The sequence below is a fragment of the Candoia aspera genome, chromosome 1, assembly GCF_035149785.1.
Source record: "Candoia aspera isolate rCanAsp1 chromosome 1, rCanAsp1.hap2, whole genome shotgun sequence".
NCBI classification, from domain to species: Eukaryota; Metazoa; Chordata; class Lepidosauria; order Squamata; family Boidae; genus Candoia; species Candoia aspera.
The window spans coordinates 103730132-103757630 of record NC_086153.1 but is presented as its reverse complement, the minus strand read 5'-3'; the positions used below and the strand labels follow the sequence as shown (position 1 = coordinate 103757630).

The window sequence follows — 27499 nt, the reverse complement described above, 5'->3', positions numbered from 1 at the left end:
AAGCTTTCACAGAAACCCTTATCGGAGCATCTCCCATCATTTCCTTCTCTCATGTTGCCAGATGGGAGGGCGTGTGAAGTTGGAGTGTGAAGTGGTTTATTATGGCTATGGAGCACATCAAGGACACGGGGTTGAGATATGCCAGGAATACCATCTGGATGGGAGGGGGAGTGACATGGTTTCATGGGAAAGGGGACTAACTAAGAGAATGTAGTTTTAAGTTAGGTTTGAGCGGGAAATCTTTATTTGTAGCTTGCCTTCTGTACCGTTCATTATGCTTCATTAAAACAGTTAAAGGAATCCCAGCCTCCTGACTGTGATTGTGTGAATGCTCAAATGATCAGGTGCTGACATTGGACAAAACTGAATATTTACAATATCCTAATGATTGTCAAATGGCCCTTATATTCTTAGATGTTGAGAAAACATTTGATAACCTAAATTAGATTTTTATGTTTAAAGTACTGGAAAATATGGAATTTGGAGTACCATTTATTAAGGGAATTAGATCAATATATACAACACAAAGAGCAAATATAATTGTGAATAAGGAAATGACAGAAGCCTGTAAGATTGAAAAGGTAACTAGACAAGGATGCCCACTATCACCTCTGCTTTTTATTTTAGTTCTGGAGGTTCTTAATAGGGATATTAGAGGTGATGAGCGAATTAAAGGGCTAAAAATTAAAAAGGAGGTTTTCAAGCTAAGGGCCTTTGCTGACGATTTAGTTTTATTAATACAGGACCCAGTGGAATCATCTGAATATTTAATGAAAGAACTAAAAGAATATGGCTCCCTGGCAGGATTTAAAGTGAATAAACAAAAAACCAAAATGTTAACTAAGAATATGTCACTTAATAATCAAGAATTGTTGATGAGAAAAACGGGGTTTAAGATTGAGAAAAAGGTAAAATATTTGGGAGTAACTCTGACTACTAAAAATATTGAATTGTTTCAAACTATAATAAAAGTTGGAACAAAGTGAAAAAAGACCTTGCAAGATGGAAGAATTTACATTTATCCCTTCTGGGAAGGATTTCTGTAATCAAAATGAACATATTGCCTAGAATGTTATTTCTTTTCCAAACAATACCAATTATTACTGCAGTTGTGATATTTAAACAATGGCAAAAGGATATCGCAAATTTTATTTGGCAGGGTAAAAAACCTAGAATTAAATTTAAATTACTACAGGACACAAATGAATGAGGGGGTTTGGGGCTACCAGACCTAAAATTGTATTTTGGGGCTTGCTGTTTTATGTGGATTAAAGATTGGATAATGCTGGAAAATAAAAAAAAATGTTACAATTGGAGGGCCATGAGTTAAGATTCGGATGGCATGCATACCTATGGTATGATAAAGCCAAGATAAATAAGGAATTTAAGAATCATTATATTAGAAAGGCATTATTAAGGGTCTGGGATAAACATAAACTTAGATTGATTCCTAATGTTCCCATGTGGTTATCTCCCCAAGAGGCTTTCTCAAGACCAGAGAGTATGGGAGAAGGAAAATGGGTACAGTATAAAGAATTACTAATTTTTGAAGAGGGAAAACCAGTATTGAAAACAAGAGAAAAATTGGAGATAGAGGGATACGTATGTCATTGTTTTAGTTATAGGCAACTGTTTGAACGTTTTAAATTATACAAGAAGAACTTTGGATTTGTAAATGAAATATCAACTTTGGAAAAACAATTAAGTATGAACAATCAACACACAATTACTAAGATGTGTAAGTTACTACTACAAATGAACCAGGAAGATGAACAAGTTAAGGAGTGCATGGTAAAATGGGCTAGGAATTTTGGTTACAATATTAAATTGAATCAATGGGAAAAAATGTAGTCAAAATGATTAAAATTTACGTTATAATTTAAAATAAAATTTCTACAAAATGATGTTACGTTGGTATCTAACACCCGATAAATTGTCAAAAGTCTTTAAAAATATACCAAATCTCTGTTGGAAATGTTCTCAAGGAGTGGGAACATTTTACCATCTTTGGTGGACCTGCGGGAAAGCAAAAAAATTTTGGAACATATACTAATTCAGAAAATATTAAAAATCAGGATAACAAAGAAACCAGAACTGTTCCTACTAGGTATTATGGATGAAGAATTGGAGAAGAAACACTGAAATATGCTTCAATACATGACTACAGCTGCCAGAAGGCTATATGTGCAATGTTGGAAAAACTCGCGAATACCATCAGCAGAGGACTGGATAATTAAATTATTTAACTTAGCCCAAATGGCTAAACTAATGGACTTTATGAGAGCTAAAAATACTGTTAGTTTTATGGAATCATGGAAACCATTTGTGGACTATTTGCGAGAGACTGAAAAAGATGAAGCAAAGATTATGGGTTTTTTGTGATAGGGACATTATGGAATAGAAATAATGGAGATTTATATATATAATCAGTAGCAAGAGAATAAGGTATTATAATTTAGACATTTCTATAACTTGGTGTCAAGCCCTGCCTGCTAACCAGTAAAGACACAGACGCTAGCGTGGGCTTAGGTTCTGGCTTTATTGATAAAACAGAGTGCATGCCTTTAAAAAGCTGAGAGTGAGGGGAGCGCGCCGGAACGGGATTTAAATAGCCCGCGCCGGTCAGTGCTCCACCCCACCTTATTCCAGGTGCGTCCCACAAGCCCCACCGGTTTCGTCCTCGATAGGTGAGGGGTCGTGCAGCCCCCTCCTGTGCTTCGGGCGTTGCCTCGATCGCCTTCCTGACCAGTGATGGTTCATTGCTGGGCAATCAGGCTCTTAATCTTTTTGACAGCTCGGGCGCGCCTCTCCGTTTGTCTTATCAATTACCTTTTGCAACTTTATATCCTTATCTTCCGCGCTGCCGGCCTGGGTTGATACTTTGTTTCCAGCACCTGTTGCTCCCTTTTGTTTCATGGTTGCCTTTTGCCTTAATCCGTCAGGGACCCATTACCCTGTATTGTCATACGAGCCGTTGCGATGTCACAAGCATCGCAACGGTGATCATGACACTTGGTTAGGTGGAAGTCCTTTTGTTTTTGTTTTTTGTTTTCCTCTTTATATATGTATAAATGTGCAAGCTGGGTTATTTTTCTTCTTCTTTTTCCTCTTTTTCTCTTTCTTTAGGGTTTTCTTATGTTTGTGGTATTTGTTATTAATGCTTATTAATGCTGGTTTTTAATGTGTTGAATGGTTTGTATTTAAAAATCATGTTTCTGTTTGTTGTCTTTTTGTTCTAGATTTGAAAACAAAGTTTATTTTAAAAAAAGATTTTTTTCACTGCAGCCAGCATACAAGCTGGAATTTGAAATTACTTATTGTATAAGTTTCTATACTATGCAGTACAGAAAGCCAGTTCTGCTGGGGTGACATTTTAAAGATCGATAATATTATTATAATATAATAACAACTTGGGTTTATTGGCAAGCCAGATCTCTCAAATGGAATGCAAAGCTTATTATTTTTTCAGGTCTGTTCCCGCAAATGGTTCAGAAGTAGGTTTATTCAAATAAACCTAATTTGGAAACAAAAAGGGATTCTCTCCCCCACCCCCACTTTTCCAGATTTTTGTTGTCTCAGGATTCCAGTAGGAAGCTTTTTGATCTAAACTAGAGGCTGCGGAGAATTTTATTGGTCTGGGATTATTTGAAGCAAAGAAGTAGCACACTTTTTATATATTTAACATTTCTCTTCTATATATATTTTTGGAGGGAGATGGGTCACCTTGGCTTTGGAGGGGAAAGTTCCTGTTATTTATAGACCATCTCATCTGGAAGACCCTGAAGATGTGTTCTAGAGATTGTGTTTTAGTTTCTTCTTTAATTTTTTGCATGGTTTATAGCAAATTATTGATTATTACTACTTCCTGAACAGGTATAATGTTTTTGACTCATTTATTTGTGTTCTCTTTATCTAGTTTTAGGACTTGTATGGAAAACAGATCATGTTTTAGGTCATACCTATGCAGAAACAATGAACATTCAAAAGGGTTCACGAACTTAAGCACCATTGTAATTGACTCCTTCAAAAAATAAAACATTTAGCAATACAAGACAGAAATTGCAGCACTGAGATTTAATAGTCTGAGGTGTTGGGTTTTTAAATCTGTTTTTATTTTTAACATATATTCCAAAAAGAAAAAAACAAGAGTATTTTTTTTTTAATGCTAATAGCTACATAAAGAAACATGTTCCCATCTCCTTGATAACTATCATAATAACAGATAGTCTTTAGCTTGTTCATTATGCTTTTCTTGAAAATGGATTGCAGTTGCTGCAGAAGGAAAAAATAAACAAAAGAACGTCCATCTTTCTTTATCTTCTGCATAGGCACCCTTTTTCTTTGGTTTGTTCAGTGTCATTGTGAAACATGGTAAGTGGTAAGTGATACATACTTGTGCCTCTATATTTTTTTTTCTGAACAGCCTTTTAAAAATCTTTGAAGGGCACAGGAAGGATGTGGGATCCTTTTTTGATTCAAATGAAGCATATTAGCCTTATGCTGCATGTTATGAAGTAATGTTCATGTTACATTTCAGTGTGAGAAAGAGGAAGGAAACCCACCACACCATTCTACCTAAGTTAACAAGTCTGCCAAATTCCATTTTGCCTTCCTCCTCCTCCTAATTTAAATATGGGTACTTCAAGGTAAAGTATTATGAACACATGTCTGCCAAGAGGTATTGGGATTTTTTTTTTATTTTAAAAATGCTATTTATTTATCTCTGTATAAAATATGCAGGGTTGAATACTCAGAAACCTGAGAGGGAATGTTAACAGACATAATACTTTATCAACCCATAAACCAATCACCCCTCCAGAGAACTGGAACTACAACTCCAGCTCCAACAACTGCTAGCCAGCATGATCCTTGGCTGCGAATTCTGGAGTTATAGTCCCAACAAATCTGGCAGATGCAAAATTTAGAGAAGGCTGCTATAGACTTTGGCACGTTCAAAGAAAGTCAGATTGAATGGGCATCATATTTCCTTTAGCCGGGGGGGGAGGGGGAGACATGCCTACTGCATGTGCAGTAGGTCTGGGTAAAGCATGCAAAAATGAGGCTCCGTACAGCATCTTCAGCACAACTGCAACATCTCCTCTGCAAAGTGTGGAGCAGCCATGTCATTTTGAAGGCTTGCATGGATGCTTCAGAGGTTGTCCCCAGCTGTCTGCATGTATGTGCCAGGGAAGCAAGTGTGCATGCAGCAAATGTGCAAACAGCTGAGGACAATCTCTGAAGCTGCCATGTGAGCCTTCCTGGGGGTGCAGCTGTTTGAACACTTTGAGAAGGGTTGAGCTTACTGTAACATGTTCTGCAAAACCTCTCTACTGCAAGCACTTCTAGCAGTATAAACTCTTGACAACCACCATTAGATCAGTAGTATACCCACAGCTAACCCTTTCTACCTTAAGTTTAAATACCAAGGGACAAGATTGCTAGAGACTTTTTTAAAAAAAATCCCAACAGCAAGTGGCTGTGGGCAAGGAAAAGAATCTGATTTGTGGCATAAAATCTTTCAAAACTCAGGAAGAATTTTTATCTAATCTAGGCTGCTAGGTACACTAAGCGCTTAGAGTAGCACTAAGGGTTTGATTTTATTTTACAAATGCGGAGCAAGGCAAATAGCTGGTTTCCTTCAAATGTATTTTTCTGTGAGGCTTAATCTCCACTTTAGATGGTCCCAACGTTGTTCTTCTGTTTGGTGAATCCTAGTTCTTTTTCTTTAAGCCTAACACCTGTCCGTGTTTGTTGCTGTTGTGTGTTCTTAATATATCTAAATACTACGTTAAACCAACATGTATATTGCCAGTTTATGTTTTCTAGGTTTTTAATCTGGTAACATATTTCAGTAGGCCTAGGCCTTATTAGACCGAGCATCAGATAATGGCCTAAGATGCTCTCGTATTTCTCAAGTAGCAGAAATCAGAAGGCAGTTTGTGTGTGTGTGTGTGTGTTTTGGCTTTGTTCCTATCATCCTGATTGAAGGGAAGAAAAGAGGGTGGTGGCAGTGAATAACTGTTGGAGGAAGTAAGTACTGCACCAGCTCAGGCTGTCTTGGTGAGCTGCAGCAGCCCAGATGGCAAGCAAAAACCTTGTAGACTCTTTCAAATGCACTGCAGATTCTTAATATATAGGCTTTCCCCATTCTCTGAAACAGGATCAAAAACTCTGCACAGGTATTGTAGCTTTTGCATCCACTGAATATGACAACATTGAAATTACTGTGTTCACTTCACATTGGTATTCCCAAGAGCCTGAAAGGTTATTTGAGGTGCTTTAAAATGCTGGAAGGACAGACATTCAACAGAAAACAAGAGAAAATAAGACTACAACAGTAAATACATTTATACTAACATATTAGAACATATACAGTGGAACACAGTGGATTTTTTTTTTTAGTAAACACACATAGGAATCTATTGTACTGAAGCAATGGAGGTGTTTGCATACACAGCTAACCCAGCAATCTCCTCACTTCTATGTACTGACAGCACTTGAGCCAGGATGACTGATCAGTTTGGCTGGTTTTGTTGTTATTGTTTTTATCTTCCCAGTCAACCCAAATCACTGTTCTTTCTTTCCCACTTGCTGTCCCTGCTTTCAATGGACTGGGGAAAAAAAGCCCTCTGGTTTTGGCCCCTTTTCACTCCATGTGCTGCAGGAGAAATGTGAAAGCTGAAATAATCACAAAGTGCCTACAGAAAACCATCATCTCTGCCACAGATGGAGATGTGTATGGTTAACCCTTGGTCAGCCATTTGGGTGAACCAGTTGACTGGGGAAATTAACTTAACGCAAGCAGATTTGGCACTGTTTGAAGCTAAATCTGACAGCCTTTGGTTTAACTGACTGGATTAACTGATCCAGTGTGCATGACACGCTGCCCCTCTCCCATAACCTACAGCAGATCCAAGGTTCCAGCTTACCCAAACATGAGCTGCCCACCATTTCTGCAGAACAGGAATGCATGGAATTGTCCTCAACCAACTCACAGCAAGCAGGCATACGTAACAGTTCCAGCTCTCCCACCCATTTTTTTTCCCTTAAATGATAGACTTATGGACCAAATTATACACTAAACTGAAACAACTGGAAGGCTATAAAAACAGTTAAACAGTTCAATATAAGAAGCTGTCCTCCAAGGCAGAAGGATCTGTCAGTTGATCTGGATCTATTAGTAGATCTGATTGATTTGCAGTAATTTAGCAGCAATGTTCTGATCCTCCAAGTTCTAAATTATAATGCTGAAATTAATAAAGTAGAGAAGAGATAGATTTTTGTGTAAAACTGTGTTTTGTTCATTTCTGATACTGAAAACAAGTTTTTGGATTGAATGGTGGTAGACTTTAACTTTGCTATTATACATAAAGAGATCCTGAAAGTCTGAAGTCGACAGCCTGCATCTATATCATATTCTTATCAAGATTTTGTTCCATTTTCTCTGTCCTGAATTCTACTTTCATCTATAAAGTATATTTTATATGCATCTGCTGTGAACCCAGATAGTGCTATTTCAACTATCTAGTTTTGTAACTTGGGTGAAAGCCAGAGGCTAGGAGAGGATCACAATCAGATGAACCAGAGGTTAGGAAGGGATCGCAACCAGATGAATTACAAGATGCCAGGATAAACCAGTAACAGCTGAATTACAGAAAGGCAGACAAATTAACCATTGTGATAAATCTCAACTAGTAGGTTTGCCTAATTGACCTTGGGCAGTAATTTTTAAAATCCTGCTACATACAGATGGACAGAAATGAATACTGACCAAGTATGTGCAAAAACACATGAAAAAACAGGAGTTTCAATAGTTGCTTTTCTATCCACTCTACTAGAAAAATAAATGTTTTTCTGGAAAAGTTAGGGGTATTTGGAGATAATGGAATAAGGAATTCCTAGTACTGTATGATTTACAGACTTGTGAATTTATTTTTGAAGCGTACTGTATGTTTTACAGTAAAAGTATTATAATCTTATATTCATACTAAGGATTTTAGAATGTAAAAAGAGTTCTGTTTTAACATAAATTAACTTGAGTTGGTTGGGATTAATTTTATACCAGGTATAAAGAATGAACTTAGTGAGACAAATATAGCTAACTTGCTTTGGGCCCTTTCTCCAAAATCTTTCAACTGTAAATCAGGTTCTTATCACAAATTTCACACTAGCGCTAACGAGACTTCCATAAAGGGAATAACCATTCTTGGGGACGGCTTGCACCCTAGAGTCCCTCCCACCAGCCTGGATTTTACATTTCTCTTGGATTTTATTTATTTATTGGGTTTTATTATAATTGTTTTACGTGATTTTAATGTTTATGTTTTATGGGGAATTTTATTGTAAACCACCAAGAGTCCCTCTTCTGGGGGAGATGGGCGGTGGCTAAATATGAGTAATAAATAAATAAATATTAATAGCTCACTACCCTTGTAGTAATTTATGTTACCATGAGTGCACAGACACACACATACTATGCTGAAAGTACCACAGAATTTATCTTACTTAGTATATTTGTTATGTTCAGGTAATTATCTGATAATAAAAGTACAAAGTGAGAAGACAATAAGTAACTTAGAAGTAAAATAGCTGAATCCGAAAATGTTAACGATGTAAAAGAGCTAAGTTTGAGAAAGACAAATCAGGTGTAGAACTTTTCAAAAAATGCATTCCATTTTTCCATGAAAGAGAAAAAGTAGTCATGCAAATAAGCAGCTAGAGAATTTGATAATTAACCATTATTTTAAAATTATTTGCTCTCAGAGTAGAAGCTTTTCATTGTACCTACTGTATGTTGACTTATATACTTCTCCACAAGCATCTTAATAAAAAAATAAGCATCCTTGTTCCAATTTAATTTTGAGAGTGCTTTAGGAAAATTGGAACAAGGAAGGAAAGACTTGTGCTAGCATACAGCATAGACGTAGAAAGGTCAGAATGAGAGTGTAAACAGAATTTGTTAAGTACATGTGCTGATTGAGTACGGAACAGATTAAAGGAAGCTGAAAGAAAAAAGAAAGGAAATCAAAGATGCTTACAAGTGAAGCAAAAAATCAATGCCACTATTAAATGCTTGGTTAAACATGATAAACTAAATTATCGTACTGTACTTAAGCATGCCTAATTCTGAACAGGAGACAAAGTGGAAAACTGCAAAGAAGCACTGATTTTAATTAGTCACAGCACACAGATTGAAAGAGACTACAGAGAAGGTACATCTGTGCAGAAACTTAATTGTGGCTGTGTGAAATGCATGTTCTCAAAGGCACAGTGCTCCAAAATAGTTTTGGCAAGTTTTATGAGGCAGATATGTTGCTTTACTATAATGAATGTGTACCAATAATGATGAATTACACTAACCAGCTCATGAGATTCCTTTTGATTCATTGCACTCCATTTAAGTTATATACATATAGCAACGAAATAAATAAATTGTGGCAAAGTTACTGGGATTGCCCTATTTTGCCTGAAAGATAAAAACTGAAATCAATGACATAATAATTCACTGACTTAAAAAGAGAATAATTTATAATAATCAGAATGACAATAACAAGTTGAGTAGTATAGAGGTAATTTCTGCTGGAGAGTCGTAAAGTTGATAAGCTAAAAATGAAATATAACACTGCAAAGAACTGGGCTTCTATGCGTGCTTAGTGCACGGAGGTCAAGAGCGTTACTATCAGAAGAAAAATCATTTTGGACTTTTTTGTACAGGTGATTTAATATTGATGTGGTATGCAGTATGGTGCAGGGATAAAGTGTGCAGCTAATGCTAATACAGGAGGGGCATATGCCTATCCATCTGTAAAAATTGTTACCCCTCAGTGCAAGGCTTGCTTCAGGGAAAAAAATGGGTAAGAAGGACCAGAATAAAGAAAATGAAATGAAGTACAGGAGCAATGAGAGAGAGAGAGAGAGAGAATCAGTAGCAGAGGTTGCCAGCAAAGAGGAAATTGGCAAAAAATAAGCAAGGTAGGAAGCACATCTAAAGAGAAATCCTTAGACAATGCTTTTAAGCCAATCTTTAAATCTTTGAGTTTCATAAGGGCCTCATAATCCCCCAACCTTTCCTTAATATTGACAGGCAGTGAGTCCTGGACCTGTAGGGTATTTAGCTGTTTCTAGTTTATTCAAGGATTCATATTCGTGAACAGTTTTCCCCATAATCTTTAGAATAAAAATAAAATTGTGCAACTATAGCACTCATGGCAGCTTAATGGTATGCTGCATAATGTCATCTATACATGCAACATTTCTAATGAATCTAATACTTCATAGTTATAATGTCAGTTCCTAGAATCTAACATGTTAGTCTCATTCCCAATCAGTCTTAAGAGTTGTCCTTTACTTTGATAAAGATGGGACAATGCCTATAATGCACAAAGTGCAAACTAGAAAGTTGACTTGAAAAATGCTTTGCATTCCATTATTGAAACTTGACTACCATACTAGTTTTACAATAAACTCCTACAAATGTTTGTATTTTATTTTTGAGTGGGCCCAAGTGATCTGCAAGATCATCAAGTAACAGAAACAGCAGCATGCAGCCCCCTTAGCCGGCGTGGAAAGTGTTAAATAAATCTGGACATATTTCTGGATGGGAGACCATGTGGGATATTAGGGAGGAAGGAAGAAAATGAATAAATCTTATAAGGCAATGACAAGTGTTGTCAAGAAAACTTGTCAATACGTCAAGCTTTTCTGGAGGAAATCTTTGCTTTAAAGATGACAAAATGCAAGCATTCCATCTTAATATGAATTATGATGTACCCTCTCACATTCTTTATATGTTCCTTAAACATTCTGATAATAGCCAGAGGTTTCAGGGGACTGAAGAGACATCCTGAGAAAATAAATGATAGTCACAGAGGCCTTGGTGTGAAATAGGCAGCAGTGCTACAGTTTTTTTTTTAAGGAACAACAATAACAAAAAACAGCTGCATTGCTACTGTTACTGTTTGCAGCTTAAAAACATTTTCAAACCACTCAAATGTGACTTCTGTTTTAGGCTCCCAAATTCCACTATTGCTTTCAGAATTGTGATGTCTTGCTAAAGTTCATTAACAACACCCTAGTTGTGATGTCTTTTCAGTCAAAAGAATTCTCAAAATCTTTGCAACCTTTTTAAAAGTGATTTAATATTATCAAACTAGAACTGACAGGAGCCAAATACAGATTTCAAACCACACATTACACAACCACATTGAAAAGTTAGTTTTGCAAAGCCATTTAGGTTTGTAAAAGACAGGAAAAACTGCTTTGACCTTTTCTTCGTGCCGGTGGCATTCAATTTAATTGATTATCTACATATACAGGGTAACAATCATGTTAATTACCCATGGGGTTTAAAGCAATCACGTTACTGATGAAGGAACAAGACTGGCACATATGTCTGCATCCAGACAGCCTCTATCGCAATCCCTGAATTTAGAGACTATACTGTGCAGCGTTCTTTAACAGTAGAATCGTCTCTGCAGCTGTCCCATAAGCAGGCAAGGAATTATTCCGGTTCCTTTACATACAGCTGAAAATTCAAAACCTATGTGGGAAATAACTTGCCACAGAAGCAGAGCAGATACTCAGTTTTGTGCAAAAATGTCTTCTCAAGGTATTTGAAATTCTTGGGATCACAGGAAGACTATATCAGCTCAGTCAGTTTGCTGCTAGCCTGAAGTAATTCAACATTACCTTAGAATTCAGGCATTTGCAGAATTCATGGTCTAGTCTGGGACAGCTAAACCAAAAGATAAATGGTACCTACTATAATTAAGTATTTATTGTGAATGAATTGAGAGAATTAGTGAAGATACAGGGGTGTGGAAAGGTTCTGAATACGAGACAAGACTATTTCTTAGCAGTGTCAAGAATGGATATACAGTAGGAGAGAATAAACGTGGAAGGGGAAAAAATTAAGGCAAAAATAGAATAACTGCAGGGAGAGAAGTATGAGTTGTATGAAAAAATTAGAAGATAAATTAATCTCCCAACAGAATGAATGGAAAGTAGACAAAGAAAGAGGATATAGAAGCCGCCTGAACTGAGGAGCTGCAGAGTACCACAAAAGTATATGGATTTAACTAATGGGAAGTAGGAAGAAAGAAGTTTGGTGGAATGATGAAATGCAAGATGCAGTGAGAAGAAATGCATATACAAGAGTGATAGCTGCAAAAAAATATGAATGAGTGAAAGATACACGTAATGCATACAGAGGGGGAAAGCAATGTAGTAAAAAAGAACATGGAATGGTTAAAAGAGGCAGGGACAGTGCAGAACACTTTTGAGTGAAGTAGAGAATATTTGACAAAGAAGTCAGAAATACCACTGGAAAATGATAAGGCTGCAAGTGGTATAATGGAGAAACTGATATGGTATAATTGGAGAAAAGTTTAAAAATATAAATGTAATTTGTTATGGAAGCTGCGCAACTTGTTTAATGTATGTGTGAAGACTGCATCTGTGCCTGGCCACTAGAAGAATGCCATTATTGTTTCCTTATACAAATGGAAACTAGCAAGAGTGAATTAAAACAAAACAAAACATACACACAGGAGGATTTTTTTTTAAGTGTGCTTGGGAAGGGGCTTGACAGAATCTTACTGAAAGGGTACAAATGTTGACAATGAGCAAAATTTGGGAAATGTAGTGCAGGCTAGATTTTTGCTCTTCAGTACAAAGCCTGAAGTGCAAGACATACAGGTAGTCCTCGTTTGCGACCACAATTGGGACTGAAAACTTGGTCATTAAATGAAGTGGTTCCTAAGTGAAACTGTGACAGTGCTTATGATCTTACTTCAGCTTTCCTTTGCTTTATAGACCAGCGAAGGTCATAAATGTGAGGATTGGTTTCAAAATTACTTTTTCATCACCACCATAACTGCAAATGGTCACAAATGAGGCAGTCACTAAATGAGGATTTCCTGTAGTTTGTTGTATGCTTGTTGATTCAGAATAAGACAAAATAAAGTGGACATAATGGTTTCCACAAATATGGAGTTGAAAGTTAATTATTTCCAACACACAGCACCCTTATCTCATTCAATAAAAGATATGTGAAAATGGAATAGTTAGTGAATGATTCAACACTGAACAGGAAGTAAGCCAAGGATGCGTGATATCTCCTTGGTTGTTTAATGTGTTTATAGGTAAATATAAGGGATGCTTGTGATAATATCAGAGGTGTGTTGGTTGGGAATGTGAATGGGAGTGTACTTAAGTATGCAGATGGTATGTTGTTGGCTGAGAATGCAAATAATTTGCAGCAAATGTTAGATAGATTATATGATGCAACAAGGAGCATGAATCTGAAAATTAACGTATCAAAGACCAAAATGGTTGTGTTTGACAGGGAAGATGGAGTGAACAACTGTTAAGTTATACACAAATGGTGGAAAACTAGAATACATAGATGAATTTGTGTACCTTGGTAGAATAGAAGGTACTGAGAAGACTGGGGCCAGGGGAGGGGGCTGCTTTTTGGATATGCCACACTTAAAGTCAAGAACACTGATAATGGCAGAAACTGAGGGTAAGCACTGAGAAGATTGATGGGCAGGCTGGCACAGAGGCCATGTGGAGGAGGGTAGAAAGCAGTGAGATACATAAACTTTTCCCTACTCACCCTTCAGATTCTGTTTTTGCTAAAACTCTGTAACAGCCAAAATATTATAGGCTTTAAATTTTGCCAAATTGCAGCCAACCTGAAACATTTTGGGAGAGACTGCAGAACCAATGTGTTTGAGATTCAAAGCAAAACATTTTTTCCATTTCACACAAACCTTAATGTTGCAATTTCATTTTTATATATAGAAAACGCTGAACAATATGGGATGATTAGGCTCTGGATCCCTTTGTATCTCTGACTCTACACTGGACATGAAAGAGACAAAAGGAGAGAGTTTGGGCCTAGTGGGTTTCATGTCCCATTTTCTGTGCAAGTGGCTGGAAGAGCTTCTGTTTTGCCCTTGGTTTCTTGTTGAAAGATTCATCCAAACTCTGCCATATTTGAAGACATTGGAGGACACCTCTGATTTTGCATCTATTTTTCAGGTCCTGAACTACGTGTCTGTACTTGATGACATTTGGAGCCATGGCTCTGGTTAAGAACTTGAATGCACAGGGGATGCTGGGGGTGGTCTTGGCCACAAGAACTTCAGGAATGAACTCTAACATTTGCTTGGATCACAGAACTATATTTAAGGCAAACACAGTGCTTTGCTGCTTTGATTGCCAAAGCATTGACTTCATGAGTCATATTTAAAAGAATGTAATCATCAGGATGTTTGGGTATATCATTCCCATATCTCTGAAACCAAGGAGGCTACAGAGGTCTATCAGTAGGTCCTTTAAAGTCTTTGAGATGGTCTGGAATAAACTATAGTAAAGTTTGGATGCCGTTTAGATGCACTCTTGATGACCCTGCTCAGTTTATCATGGAAGGGGATGCTTGCTGCTGTGTCTGAAGATACAGGATTTTTTTCAGCTACCCAAAATGCAAGAATGAGTGGGTAAATGATTGGATTGTACATCCTGAGGCCAAGGATTTTATGGACTTACTTAACTAGGAAAGTGAAATTGCTTTGATAAAACAACTTCGCAGAGTCTGTGATGACCATTTCTACCTCTGCCACCACTTCTACCTCCTCCTTTTCTTTAATTCTCCCTTTTCCTTATTTAAAGGCCTGGAAGAGAGAGAGAACCATTGGGTGAGTTGGAGCCCAAGGAACCCTTGCCCAACATCCTAGGAGATGCCATTAACTGATTAGGTGAGATGGGTCTTTGCTTCCCATTGAAAGCTTCCTTGGGAAGCCTGAAGATAGAAGCAAAGAGGAAGTGTGCTGGCACTTTCGCTTCAGCCACTTATGAAGGTGGCCTCTGCTGTGTTCTGAATAGGGTGAGGCTTCCCTCTCCTGGAACTCTTCAACATGACAAATGCTGTATGTTTGACAAACAGGCCAGACAGTAGTCACTGGTTTCCCTGAAAAGTGATTTATTCTTCTGTGCAGACTTTAAGTTTGAGATCCAGGTGAGGAAGGGAAGGCTCAAGGAAGTTCAAGCAAACCAGTGACATATTCCATGTTTCATGTTTGAATTCCTGGTCAGGAGAAGGGAGGGATGGAAAGCAATACAAAAATCAGACTGGCAGGGTATGTGTGGCACCGAGTCAAGGCCAGGAAGGCACCAGAGAGATTGGACAGGTGGTTTGCCAGAACTGTGGCTAAGAAAGAAGGGAAAATGCTGGGAAGAAACACTGACTGAGTGGGTGAAACAGTGGGTGAAACGCTCTACGGGCAGCAATGGCAATTCGTTTTCCCCAGCCTGCTCCAGTCTCAACCAATGCTTCTTTGCTCACTGGGCAACTGGAGAGCATAGGGACCCTCAACAGTCTCTATTAAGGCACTGAGTGGGCTGTCTTCCTCAGTGCTTTTCTTCCCCAAAAGAAGGAGCCTTCTTCTCTAGTTAACCATTGGGAAGGGAAAATAAAAGAAGAGGGGATCTTTGGATTTAATGGATACACCCATCTACTCCATTAAATCAAGGTTTTACTGTAAATAAATCAGCAAATGATATGCTTCTAAGAAAGTTTATGGAAAAGGGTTAACTATTCAAGCCCATTTTACTGAACAGCCTATATGCTTTTCCAGGATTTGCTTCATTTGAAGTCGACAAACTGATTAATAACCAGTTCTATTAGAATCCTCTGCCCCTTTCTACAGTTTTTTTTTTCACCAAGCACATGAATTATATCTTTGTAATTCATAGTCTAAAGAAATTACAAGGGAAAGAAAAGGCAGTAAAGCAAAAAGGAACAGCAATGAGATAGGAATGCACTGATCACAAAATGTATGTATTTCCCATAAATTCAAAACTTATTATGAGGTCTGAATATTCAATAATGCATAAAGATATTCAAGTATATCCCATAGTTAAGACAATGATATGTTTTAGCAGCACAGATGTATCCTGCATTTAATCTTTTAGGGTTAGGGTTAGTGGCATCATATAAAGCATATTTCAGAACAATGTGAAGTTTAATGTGGCAATTGTCTGTCTTAGCGTGAGTCATAAAGTCTAATCTTTGTAAAACCTACATAAAATATATTTTAAAACCAAGCATTTTTTTGTATTCTGTAACATCACTTTATTTTATACTGTAATTTGAAAAATGAAATAAGTGTTCATATATTCAAATCCTACAAAAATAAACCTGGAGGGAATCACGTATTCTTTTCAAACATATACCTTGACAAGTATATGGAAAAAAGCAAATTGTGAACAAACAAGCAAAGAATAGACAAATTTTGATTTCATCTCTCTCAAGTTCAAATTTGTAGCAAGAGATTCAAAAGTGTGACTACAATTAGCATTAGTTGTTGGTTCAGGATGAGGTGGCAATGGATAGCATCATGGTGTTGAAAGGGTAAATTTACTTTACCTAGTCCCTTGCTCACTGTACAAATCTAAATCAAAGTATCCCCAACAGATGACTGCCTAGCACACACCATGTTGTTGTTCATGGTGTAAGTCATGTCTGACTCTTCATGAGCCCATGGATAACCATGCTCCACGAAATACCCCCATCTTGAAGCATGCTTTAATTTCAAATGATGCAAGACTTTTAAATTATCACTTGAAAACCCAAAGTGCACATGTATTATCAACTTTCTGATTAAAAAAAAATAGAGTTAAAAATTTCTTCAATGAGTACACTTGGAAACTGCTGGACAAAAATAAACACAAAATCCCTACCTGGATTAACTCCAAGGGGTTTTATATGTCACTGTCCAGTCTAGCAAAAACAAAAACTTATCTTAAAAGAATCAAACCAATTTAAAAAGTTAGAACAAGAAACAGCCATGGCCTGTCTGTGCCAAGTTTTTCCAAATAAAATCATTTCTATGTATTTTTCTTACAGAATTAAAAATCACTATTCCTAACTCTGAACTGAAGTATTAGTTTTCATGGTGGTATAATCAATCTGGATTTTTTGAAGCAAGACTTTACTATATCCCTGCCTTAGATTTTAGCCCCAAGTACTTTATAAAAGCCACAGCGCAGTAAGTAGAAGCTTGTTTGATAAATTAAACTGTCCACTGCATTCCTGGCCTGAAGCTTGGCTAGATTTCTTTCAGATTTAAAAGAAATTAAAAAGAGGAGGAAAATATTGCCAACATATTAATGGCCAACTTTGTAAAATTATAGTTTTCAACATACCAAATAAAACTAAAAATGGATGAAAAAAAATACTTAATCGCAAAAGCCCTGGTTGTAAAATATAAGTTGCTTACCACAATTTCCACCCCTGAAAATACAGCAAGCTTTTATTCACCACATTTTTTCGACAGCTTCTTTAAGACAGAGTCTGCAAGAAAAGAAAGACCTGCTCAGTTATGTCTTTCTGTCTTGATGTAACATATACAATCCTAATATTCTGGCATTTCTAACAAAACGTCTTTTTAAAAACTACTGGCATAAGTTTACTATGTGCAACACACAACACTGGAGATGGGATATTGTGCCACTTCTTTTACAAATTACATGTTCTGTGCTCAAAAGATAAATTTCCAAACTTTATTAGCTAAGCAAAGGGTCTATGATTTAAAATAATATACTTTTCAACATATCAAAATTTCAATAAAAAATTGAAAACATTTACCAATTATCCAATGAGCTCAATTCTACCACAAAGCAAAAATGTTCCCATCTAATACGAACTATAGTTGAATGCTAGATAGACAAATATGGGCCATATGACCACGGAAGTGTCTACGGACAAACGCCGGCTCTTCGGCTTTGAAACGGAGATGAGCACCACTCCCTAGAGTCGAACACGACTGGACTTAATGTCAAGGGAAACCTTTACCTTTACCTAGATACACAAATAAAAGCCCACAGGACACATATTTAATTGTATTTTAATTAATTAATTCTCTATTTTATTTTTTAGCTTCTGACCATCTTTCCTGAATATAGATGCATTAAATAAACAGCATCATTGAAACTCTTCAAAAGGAACTAAGTTATTAAACCATACTGAGTTACTTCAAAGTTGCTTAGCATAGCTTGTTGGGTTGTTGGTTGAAGATGCACAAGATGCCAAAATACATGCTCATACGATCTTATTAAATTGAGGTATGCCTATGAAAACTTGGCCCAGCAATCATACATGATTGACTGTAAAGTTTAAAATTTCTGATTTGCATATCCACCGAAATTGCTAATACTTTGTTCTCTCACTCCTAAAACTATTTTATAGAACTCCACCAGTTTATTGTGAAACAGCCCAATATTTGTTGTAAACAGCACAAGTACCTGTATCAAGAAACAACTGATCAATTACCGAAATCTTGACAAACATGCATGACCCAGCTTGGGCAGTTTGAGAATAAGAAGGCTAAATGGACAAATATAACTATTTTGCCAATGCTAAATAAATTTTTGTGGCAGCTACTCCAATTTTCCCTTAGGCTAAATATACAAACAGAATAGCTTGCAGTGCAGACAATTCACATTGACAGAACATTTTTTGTAATAATTATTGGGGAGAAAAAGCCTTGTGTACGGTGGTGCTGATAAAACAAACAAACAAACATGATCTCAAAGGGACAGGAAGAAAGAAGTACCATGCCAAGTACATTCTAACAAGAATACGAAAAGGAGATTTAATATTTTTTCTATAGTGACTCTAAAACTATTGGATCAGCAGCAACTTTGTAATAAAATGTGGTTTTGGAACTCTGGTGAATTAACACTTGTCTTATGTTCTATCATAGCCCAAAGAAAGGCTACCTAGGTTGCACAACAACTGCCTTCTCCCCTACACACAACTTTTATTATTTCTAAGAATAACGTATACCACTAGAATCTAAGAAGACTGCATCAGCAGACTAGGCCTTGATGTAGATTTTCATGGCATAATCCAGATGAATACAAGTGCAGCCATTACTGTTGGGTAATAATAAAGACCAAGGATTATATTGATCTGCATACAGAATTTCTGTGTTTCAATTTTGGTACTGTATATAGCAAATAAAAATTCCCCTCCAATTGTATTTATTTAATCTCCATATGAATCAAAAGGCATTCTGAACAACACACAGAGAATGCCATTATCTAAATTTTAATCATTAAAAAAACCCCTCTTTCTTAAAGTTAGGTATGAACAAATTCCAGAGGAGCTTGCTTTCCTCTTAAGATCCTCCTTGATGTCCTTCAAAAGTTTGGCAGATGGATTATCTAGGAAAGGCATTTTTCTAATGACAGATGTAGAATACTTTCTGGGCAGATCACTTAGTTGATCAGCTTTATGAATGCTTCTAAAACTGGCTGTAATCCTAAAAAATGTGAGATAAAAGAAACTTGCAAAAAAAAAAAGTATCACAGAAAGAGATTTTCCTTTTTCCTAAAATGTATCTACCACATAACTTTGGGTGAATCTTTCTTCCAAGTGAAGAATTGGAATTTTCAATCCACACCATTTAGAAAACTTTGGGGGACATAAAGCAGGCTAGAAGGAATGGCACTTTTCTGTGAGCTCCTTCTACTTTGTGTAATAGAATTAAATCCATGTTTTGGGGTTTTTTGGTTACCGAAGAACCCAGTCGCTGAGGATACTGCAATTTTGAGAAACCATTTATCCTATGAATTGTTATTCCAAACAGAGTACAAATGAGTTAAGGTGTTTTTTTTAAAATACAAACAATGAAACTAAGTGTTTAACAAATTGGATTCTGCAGCAGGCTACACATTATTTTTTTTCTTGTTCTGCTCACAAACTCTGATAGATTGGCAAAGAATTATTTTCCTTTGGTTAATTACATTATTTACTAAAGAGCAATTCAGTTGTTATAAAAGAATAAGAAAAATATAAGCCAAATTGCCAATAAAAATAGTTCTGAAGCAATAAAACAAAACAAAAGAAAAAGAATCGGAGAAAAGGCAACCACAATATGATATATTCAAATCTACAGAGGTATTATGGATAAACACTAATCTTTCTGTGATCCTGAACTAGTATTTAGCAAAACTGAGCCATGCCACAAAATAATAATTAAAAAAAAAGACCTAGGTTGAATATAAGCATGAGGTCCAAATAATGGTCCTGGTTCCTCCCTCAAAAATATGGGAAACTTGTAGTTAATTAATTATAACATAATAAGTCATGATAATTATACTTGTTCCTAATTTTATAAAGCATAGTTTATGAAGCCTTGAATGTTATGTCTAATGTAGATCATAGCAAAAGTACCAATCGAAGTGAATATTTGTAGCTCAGGGTTGAACTGTGGAGTCCTTGGTGCTCTCTGAGCCTTGTTGTTTTCTTGCAGACGTTCACTGAAGATGTTGCTTAGTCTGGCAATGAAACGTCTGCAAGAAAACAACAAGGCTCAGAAAGCACCAAGGACCCCACAGCAAAAGTATTTGAATGTGGAAGTAACAATAGTGTGATACCAAGTCCTTAGCTTTCTTCAACTTCCTCTTTCTTAACTAGCCTAGTGGCTGAGTTTGATAATGTAATTTTATATAGGTCTACTCAGTTGTGTTACTGCAGGACTGCAGCCACAACCAAAAAACAGTCCTCATTAATGTTATAAGACGCCTTTCAGCAACATATTTCTACCATTTTCTTCTCTATTTTATTGTTGTTATCCACCCTGAATATACAGTGTGAAAAGAAAAAGCAACAGTATGAATAAGAGTAAGCCTATGGTCTCATCATGAGCACTGTGACGAGGCAATGGATTTATGTTTTTAAATATTACATCTCTTTTTCACTGCAGATGTAATGAAAATCAGTTTATAATGCAGCATCATATTTAGACATATAATGCTTTCCCAAGAAAATTACTACATTCTATTGGATTCACAAACTCTTACAGCATGTCTCAAGTATTCCCTAGGTTGTCACAACAGTGAAAAAATCCTCTAAAAATTTCTGATATTTTATAATCAAATTCAGCAATTTCATCACGAAATTACAGTCACATGTATGCAGAATATTTATAAGATATGGACATCATTGTTGTTGTTGTTTATTCGTTTAGTCGCTTCCGACTCTTCGTGACTTCATGGACCAGCCCACGCCAGAGCTTCCTGTCGGTCGTCAACACCCCCAGCTCCCCCAGGAGCTACATTTTCTCCCTCTATTTGCCAGTTATCAATCAAGCTGGTTGCCATAATCTTGGTTTTTTTGAGCTTTAGCTGCAAGCCAGCTTTTGCACTTTCTTCTTTCACCTTCATCATAAGGCTCCTCAGTTCCTCTTCACTTTCAGCCATCAAAGTGGTATCATCTGCATATCTGAGATTGTTAATGTTTCTTCCAGAGATTTTAACTCCAGCCTTGGATTCCTCAAGCCCAGCATGTCGCATGATGTGTTCTGCATACAAGTTGAATAGGTAGGGTGAGAATATACAGCCCTGCCGTACTCCTTTCCCAATCTTAAACCAGTCCGTTGTTCCGTGGTCTGTTCTTACTGTTGCTACTTGGTCGTTATACAGATTCTTCAGGAGGCATACAAGATGACTTGGTATCCCCATACCGCTAAGAACTTGCCACAATTTGTTATGGTCCACACAGTCAAAGGCTTTAGAATAGTCAATAAAACAGAAATAGATGTTTTTCTGAAACTCCCTGGCTTTTTCCATTATCCAGCGGATATTGGCAATTTGGTCTCTAGTTCCTCTGCCTTTTCTAAACCCAGCTTGTACATCTGGCAATTCTCGCTCCATGAACTGCTGAAGTCTGCCTTGCAGGATCTTGAGCATTACCTTGCTGGCATGTGAAATGAGTGCCACTGTTCGATAGTTTGAACATTCTTTAGTGTTTCCCTTTTTTGGTATGGGGATATAAGTTGATTTTTTCCAATCTGATGGCCATTCTTGTGTTTTCCAAATTTGCTGGCATATGGCATGCATTACCTTGACAGCATCATCTTGCAAGATTTTGAACAGTTCAGCTGGGATGCCGTCGTCTCCTGCTGCCTTGTTATTAGCAATGCTTCTTAAGGCCCACTCAACCTCACTCTTCAGGATGTCTGGCTCTAGCTCACTGACCACATCATCAAAGCTATCCCCGATATTGTTATCCTTCCTATGCAGGTCTTCTGTATATTCTTGCCACCTTTTCTTGATCTCTTCTTCTTCTGTTAGGTCCTTGCCATCTTTGTTTTTGATCATACCCATTTTGGCCTGGAATTTACCTCCAATGTTTCTAATTTTCTGGAAGAGGTCTTTTGTCCTTCCTATTCTATTGTCTTCTTCCACTTCCGCGCATTGCTTGTTTAAAAATAATTCCTTATCTCTTCTGGCTAACCTCTGGAATTTTGCATTTAATTGGGCATATCTCCCCCTATCACTGTTGCCTTTTGCTTTCCTTCTTTCTTGGGCTACTTCTAGTGTCTCAGCAGACAGCCATTTTGCCTTCTTGGTTTTCTCTTTCTTTGGGATGTATTTTGTTGCCGCCTCCTGAACAATGTTGCAAACTTCTGTCCAGAGTTCTTCCGGGACCCTATCTACTAAGTCCAGTCCCTTAAATCGATTCTTCACCTCCACTGCATATTCCTTAGGAATATTAGTGAGCTCATATCTAGCTGATCTGTGGGTCTTCCCTAATCTCTTTAGTCTGATCCTAAATTGTGCAAGAAGAAGTTCGTGATCTGAATTACAGTCAGCTCCAGGCCTTGTTTTTACTGACTGTACAGATGTCCGCCACCTTTGGCTGCAAAGAATGTAATCAATCTGATTTCGGTGTTGTCCATCTGGTGAAGTCCATGTATAAAGCCGTCTCTTAGGTTGTTGGAAGAGAGTGTTTGTGATGCAGAGTGAATTGTCTTGGCAAAATTCTATCAGCCTATGTCCTGCTTCATTTTGTTCTCCCAGGCCATACTTACCTGTAATTCGAGGTGTCATTTGACTGCCTACCTTAGCATTCCTGTCTCCCGTGATGAAAATAACATCTGTTTTAGGCGTGTTGTCCAGTAGGTGCTGCAGATCCTCATAGAACTGCTCTACTTCAGCTTCTTCAGCATTTGTGGTTGAGGTGTATATTTGGATCACTGTGATGTTAGATGGCTTGCCCTGAATTCAAATTGAGATCATTCTGTCGTTTTTTGGGTTGTATCCAAGCACTGCTTTAGCCACTTTACTATTAATTATGAAGGCTACTCCATTTCTTCTGTGGTCCTCTTGTCCACAGTAGTAGATCTGGTGGTCATTTGATGTGAAGTGGCCCATTCCAGTCCATTTCAGTTCACTGACGCCCAGAATGTCTATCTTTAATCTTGACATCTCACCAATAACCACATCCAATTTGCCCTGGCTCATAGATCTTACATTCCAGGTTCCAATGGTGCGTTGATCCTTAGAACATCGGATTTGCCGTTCACCACCAGCACCGTCGGCCGCTAGCCGTCCTTTCGGCTTTGAGCTAGCTGCGTCATCACGTCTGGGGCTAGTTGAGCTCATCCTCTGTTCCTCCCCAGTAGCATTTTGACCATCTTCCGACCTGGGGGTCTCATCTTCCGATGGTATACCGACATATCTCTGGTTGTACTGATCCATTTAGTTTTCACGGCAAGAATACTGGGGTGGGTTGCCATTACCTTCCCCAGGGATCGCATTTAGTCTGACCTCTCTGTCATGACCTTCCCGTCTTGGGTGGCCCTTTGTCATGACCTCGTTGCAAGGCACAAAGAGCCTCACAACGTGGATCATGATCATTAAGGAAAAGGGGGAAGAAGATAATCCAATCAGGGATTAAAACAAGCACCCAAAGACACCCACACCCATGATCCCATCAACAACTGAAAAGAGAGACGTCAGAGGAGTGAAGATAAGGAGCACATGGTGCCCCGGAGAACTCAACCGTTGCAGGAAGACAAAGAGGACACCGGGGAAAACGCCCACGCAGCCATCAAGGATCCCATCAAGAGGGATCGGGGCATTGAGGGGTGGGGAAGCCCGGGGCAATACAGGAGGGTATAAAAGGGGCACCCCCACACTACCTACCCCGTTCCCGTTTTTCGATCTGTCAGCTATCATTCCAATAAACCAGAAATCCTTAATACCCATTAAGTGAGTCTGTGTCTTATTGCGAAGCGAGGCTGGCCCTGACATAAAAACGGGAACCGCAAAAAATTTTTTTTCCACCTGGTACCTATCCAACACGTTTGTGAGGGACCCAGCCAGGCATGGAGAACCAGGAACCGAGGAGGCGCAACCCTTCGGCGCCCGGCGACGAAGCCCCGCTCTCGCAGGGCGGGATGCAGCTGAGGTCCGGGCGATGCAACGCCCCGGTAAGTATGGGACCCAGCTGGGGGGAAGCAGCGGGGGAGGGACCCACCCCGGCGCCCCGGAGCCCGCGAGGCACCGGGGGCGAGACGAGGGGACCCTCTCCAAGCCTACAGGCAACCCCGGAGGAAGCGCGAGACGAACCGCCACCCTGGGCGCTCGAAGGCGAGGGCGCACCTGGCACCGCGGCGGGATCGAGGGACGATCCGTCCTCTACCACGGCCAACGGCGAGCGGAGCGGCGAAAACCTCGGCGGGAAGCCGGGGACGGCGGAGAGGCTCGACGCGTTGGAGGAAGGGATGCAGGCGGTGCGGCAGATGCTCCAACAGCTGACGGCGGCACAGGGACTCCGCGACGGAGGCGGCGCAGAGGCACCCCCGGTCGAAAGGAGGCAGGGCGAGCGGGGCGGCGGTGACGGCGGAACCCGACCCCAGGAGGCCACCCAACGAGCGGAGGCGCGCCCGGACGTGAGACGGCGGGACAACCTCGGCGGCGGCGGCGTCCGGCCCCAGGAGCCCACCCCACGACGGGAGATGCGCCAGGCTGAGAGGCGGAGGGACGACCCGGCGGGCGGCGACGGCGACGCCTGGATCCAGGAGCCCGACCGAGGGAGAACACCCCGCCCTCCCCCCCGAGCAACGGGACGACGACCTTGCGAGGAGCCCCAGAGAGAGGCACCAATGCCGCAAGAGAACCGGAGACACCCCGACCCGCAGCAGCTCCTGCAGAGCCCGAGGCACGACGCAGAGGGGGCCAGGAGCCAGACCAGGACACCCGCCAAAGACTTTGGCATAAAGTTCGATGGGGACCCCTCGAAACTCTCCTTCTTTTTGACTAACGCGAGGTACTACCTCGAAGAATGGGGTCCCTGCTTCAGAACTGAGCGGGGCAAAATCAATGCCCTGGCCATAAAATTAAAAGGGCGGGCCGCCGATTGGTACGTCCAATTGTGCCAATCAGGCGCCCGGGCGCTGCAGGACAGCACTGAATTCCTGCAGGCACTAGAAAGGCACTCCAGGGACCCCCTGGAGCAAGAAAAGGCAAAAAGGGCGCTAGAGACACTTAGACAAAGCCCGCGCTCCGTGGCTGAGTATGCCATGGAGTTCCAAGCCCTAGCCGGAAAAGTGGACACTTGGTCTCAATCGACACTGATTGAGAAGTTCAAACATGGACTCAACTTAAATGTCCTCCGGTGGGCACTTGGCCGCGACAACCCCAGCTCCCTCACGGGGTGGATCCAGCTGGCAGCGGAAGCGGAGAACGCCCACGACACGTTCCTCCACGCAAGGAGGGAAACGCAACAGATGGAGACAGTGAGACCCCCACGCACCAACGCAAGGCAGGTGAGGGCGAGACCCCAACCTTGGAAGGAGGAACGGGACAGACGCTTCGCTAAAGGGCAATGTTTCACGTGCGGCAGGGAAGATCACAAAGCAGCCGCATGCCCCAAAACGACGCCCAGAGAGAGCCCAAGGAGGGCACAAACAGCACCAACCCCAGCGCCAAGAAAGCGACCAGCAGCAAAGGGGGAGTACCGACGCAGACACGGCCCCTACAGTTCAGAGGAGGAGGAAAGCAACCCCGATGAGGCGGCGGGAAACGACAACCACCTGGCCTAAGGGGCGCCGAAGGACAGGTGGAGGACACTGACAGGCGCTTCGACAAAGGGGTGAGTGAGGAATGCCCCACCCTCTACGTCCGTGTCACCCTCACCCATAGAAATAAAACCGAAAAGGTCTGGGCACTCATTGATTCGGGTTGCTCCAAAAGCCTCATGCACCCTGACCTGGCAGCCGCACTCGACCTCCGCTGCTATCCACTTCAGCACCACCTGGTGTTTTCGCAGCTCGATGGATCTGCAGCGGGAGGGGGCCCGGTCACCCAATACACCGGAGAAACCGCGCTACGGCTCGGCAGCCACGAGGAAAAATTGGCTTTCATCGTGGCACCGGTGGGGCAACCCCGACTCATACTGGGGATCCCATGGCTCGTGCAGCAAAACCCAGTCATCAACTGGAGAACCAGAGAGATTAAGTTTGCTGACGGGCGTTACCAAGCACCTTCAGGGAACAGGGTTCCCCGAGCAGCCATGGGGGGGGCGACGACGACTGTGGAACACAGAGAGACAGCACTGCCAGAGGGACTGCCGACCAAATACGGGGATTTCGCCGACGTTTTCGGTGAGAAAGAGGCGGACAAACTCCCCCCCCACAGAAAGACGGACTGCACCATTGAACTGGTCCCGGGGGTACCCCTACCCAAACCAAAAATATATGCTATGACCCAGCAAGAGCTAGCTGCATTAAGGGACTTCATAGACAAAAACCTGGCGAGAGGTTTTATCGAGCCAGCAAACTCTCCAGTGGGAGCGCCAGTCCTCTTTCGCGAGAAAAAGGACGGGTCATTGCGGCTCTGTACAGACTACCACGGATTAAACGCAGCAAGCATTTCAAATAAATACCCCTTACCCTTAATAAAGGACATTTTGTCCCACTTGGTAAAGGGTAAGGTATTCTCCAAACTGGACATAAGGGAAGCCTACTACCGCATACGGATACGGGAGGGGGATGAGTGGAAGACTGCTTTTAATTGCCCATTGGGGGCGTTTCAATATAAAGTACTCCCATTCGGATTGGCAGGAGCACCGGGGGTATTCATGCAGTTAATTAATGAGGTCCTGCGTGACCACCTTTTTAAGGGGGTTTTGGTTTACCTGGATGATGTATTGATCTACACAGAAACAGAACGTGAGCACGAACGCTTGGTAAAAGACGTGCTCAAGAAACTTCGCAAGGCAGAGCTGTTTGTAAAGCTCTCCAAGTGCGAGTTTCACAAAAAACAAATTGACTACCTAGGGTATAGGATTTCTGCTAAAGGGATAGAAATGGACCCCAGCAAGGTCCAAGCCATCCTGGCGTGGGAACGCCCACGCACGAGGAGACAGCTGCAAAGCCTCCTGGGATTCACTAATTTCTACAGGGGGTTCACGCCCAGGCTGGCAGAGACTATATTGCCCCTAACTAACCTGCTAAAGACTAAGGGCTTGGGGGACACGCGCAAATCGAGGAACCCGGGGGCGCTACTGAATTGGACAGCTGACTGTCAAACGGCTTTCGAGAGACTGAAAACCCTCTTCACAGCTGAGCCAGTGTTACAACACCCCGACCCCACCAAGCCTTTTGTGGTGCAGGCAGATGCCTCCGACTTTTCCATC

The 27499-nt window shown here is 40.3% G+C and overlaps 1 protein-coding gene across 5 annotated transcripts in view; it reads right to left on the bottom strand.

The window, feature by feature from the left end:
* The window catches only part of FYN (FYN proto-oncogene, Src family tyrosine kinase), a 140082-nt gene that overhangs the window by 63546 nt on the left and 49037 nt on the right, over positions 1-27499 (bottom strand). For 4 of the 5 annotated variants that reach the window (XM_063311043.1, XM_063311070.1, XM_063311077.1 and 1 more), the window contains exon 2: positions 17286-17359. The exons of the other annotated variant lie outside the window; for it this stretch is intronic. The gene's annotated coding sequence lies outside the window, so the exon portion shown is untranslated. The remainder of the gene's footprint in view (positions 1-17285; positions 17360-27499) is intronic. 5 annotated transcript variants of the gene reach the window in all.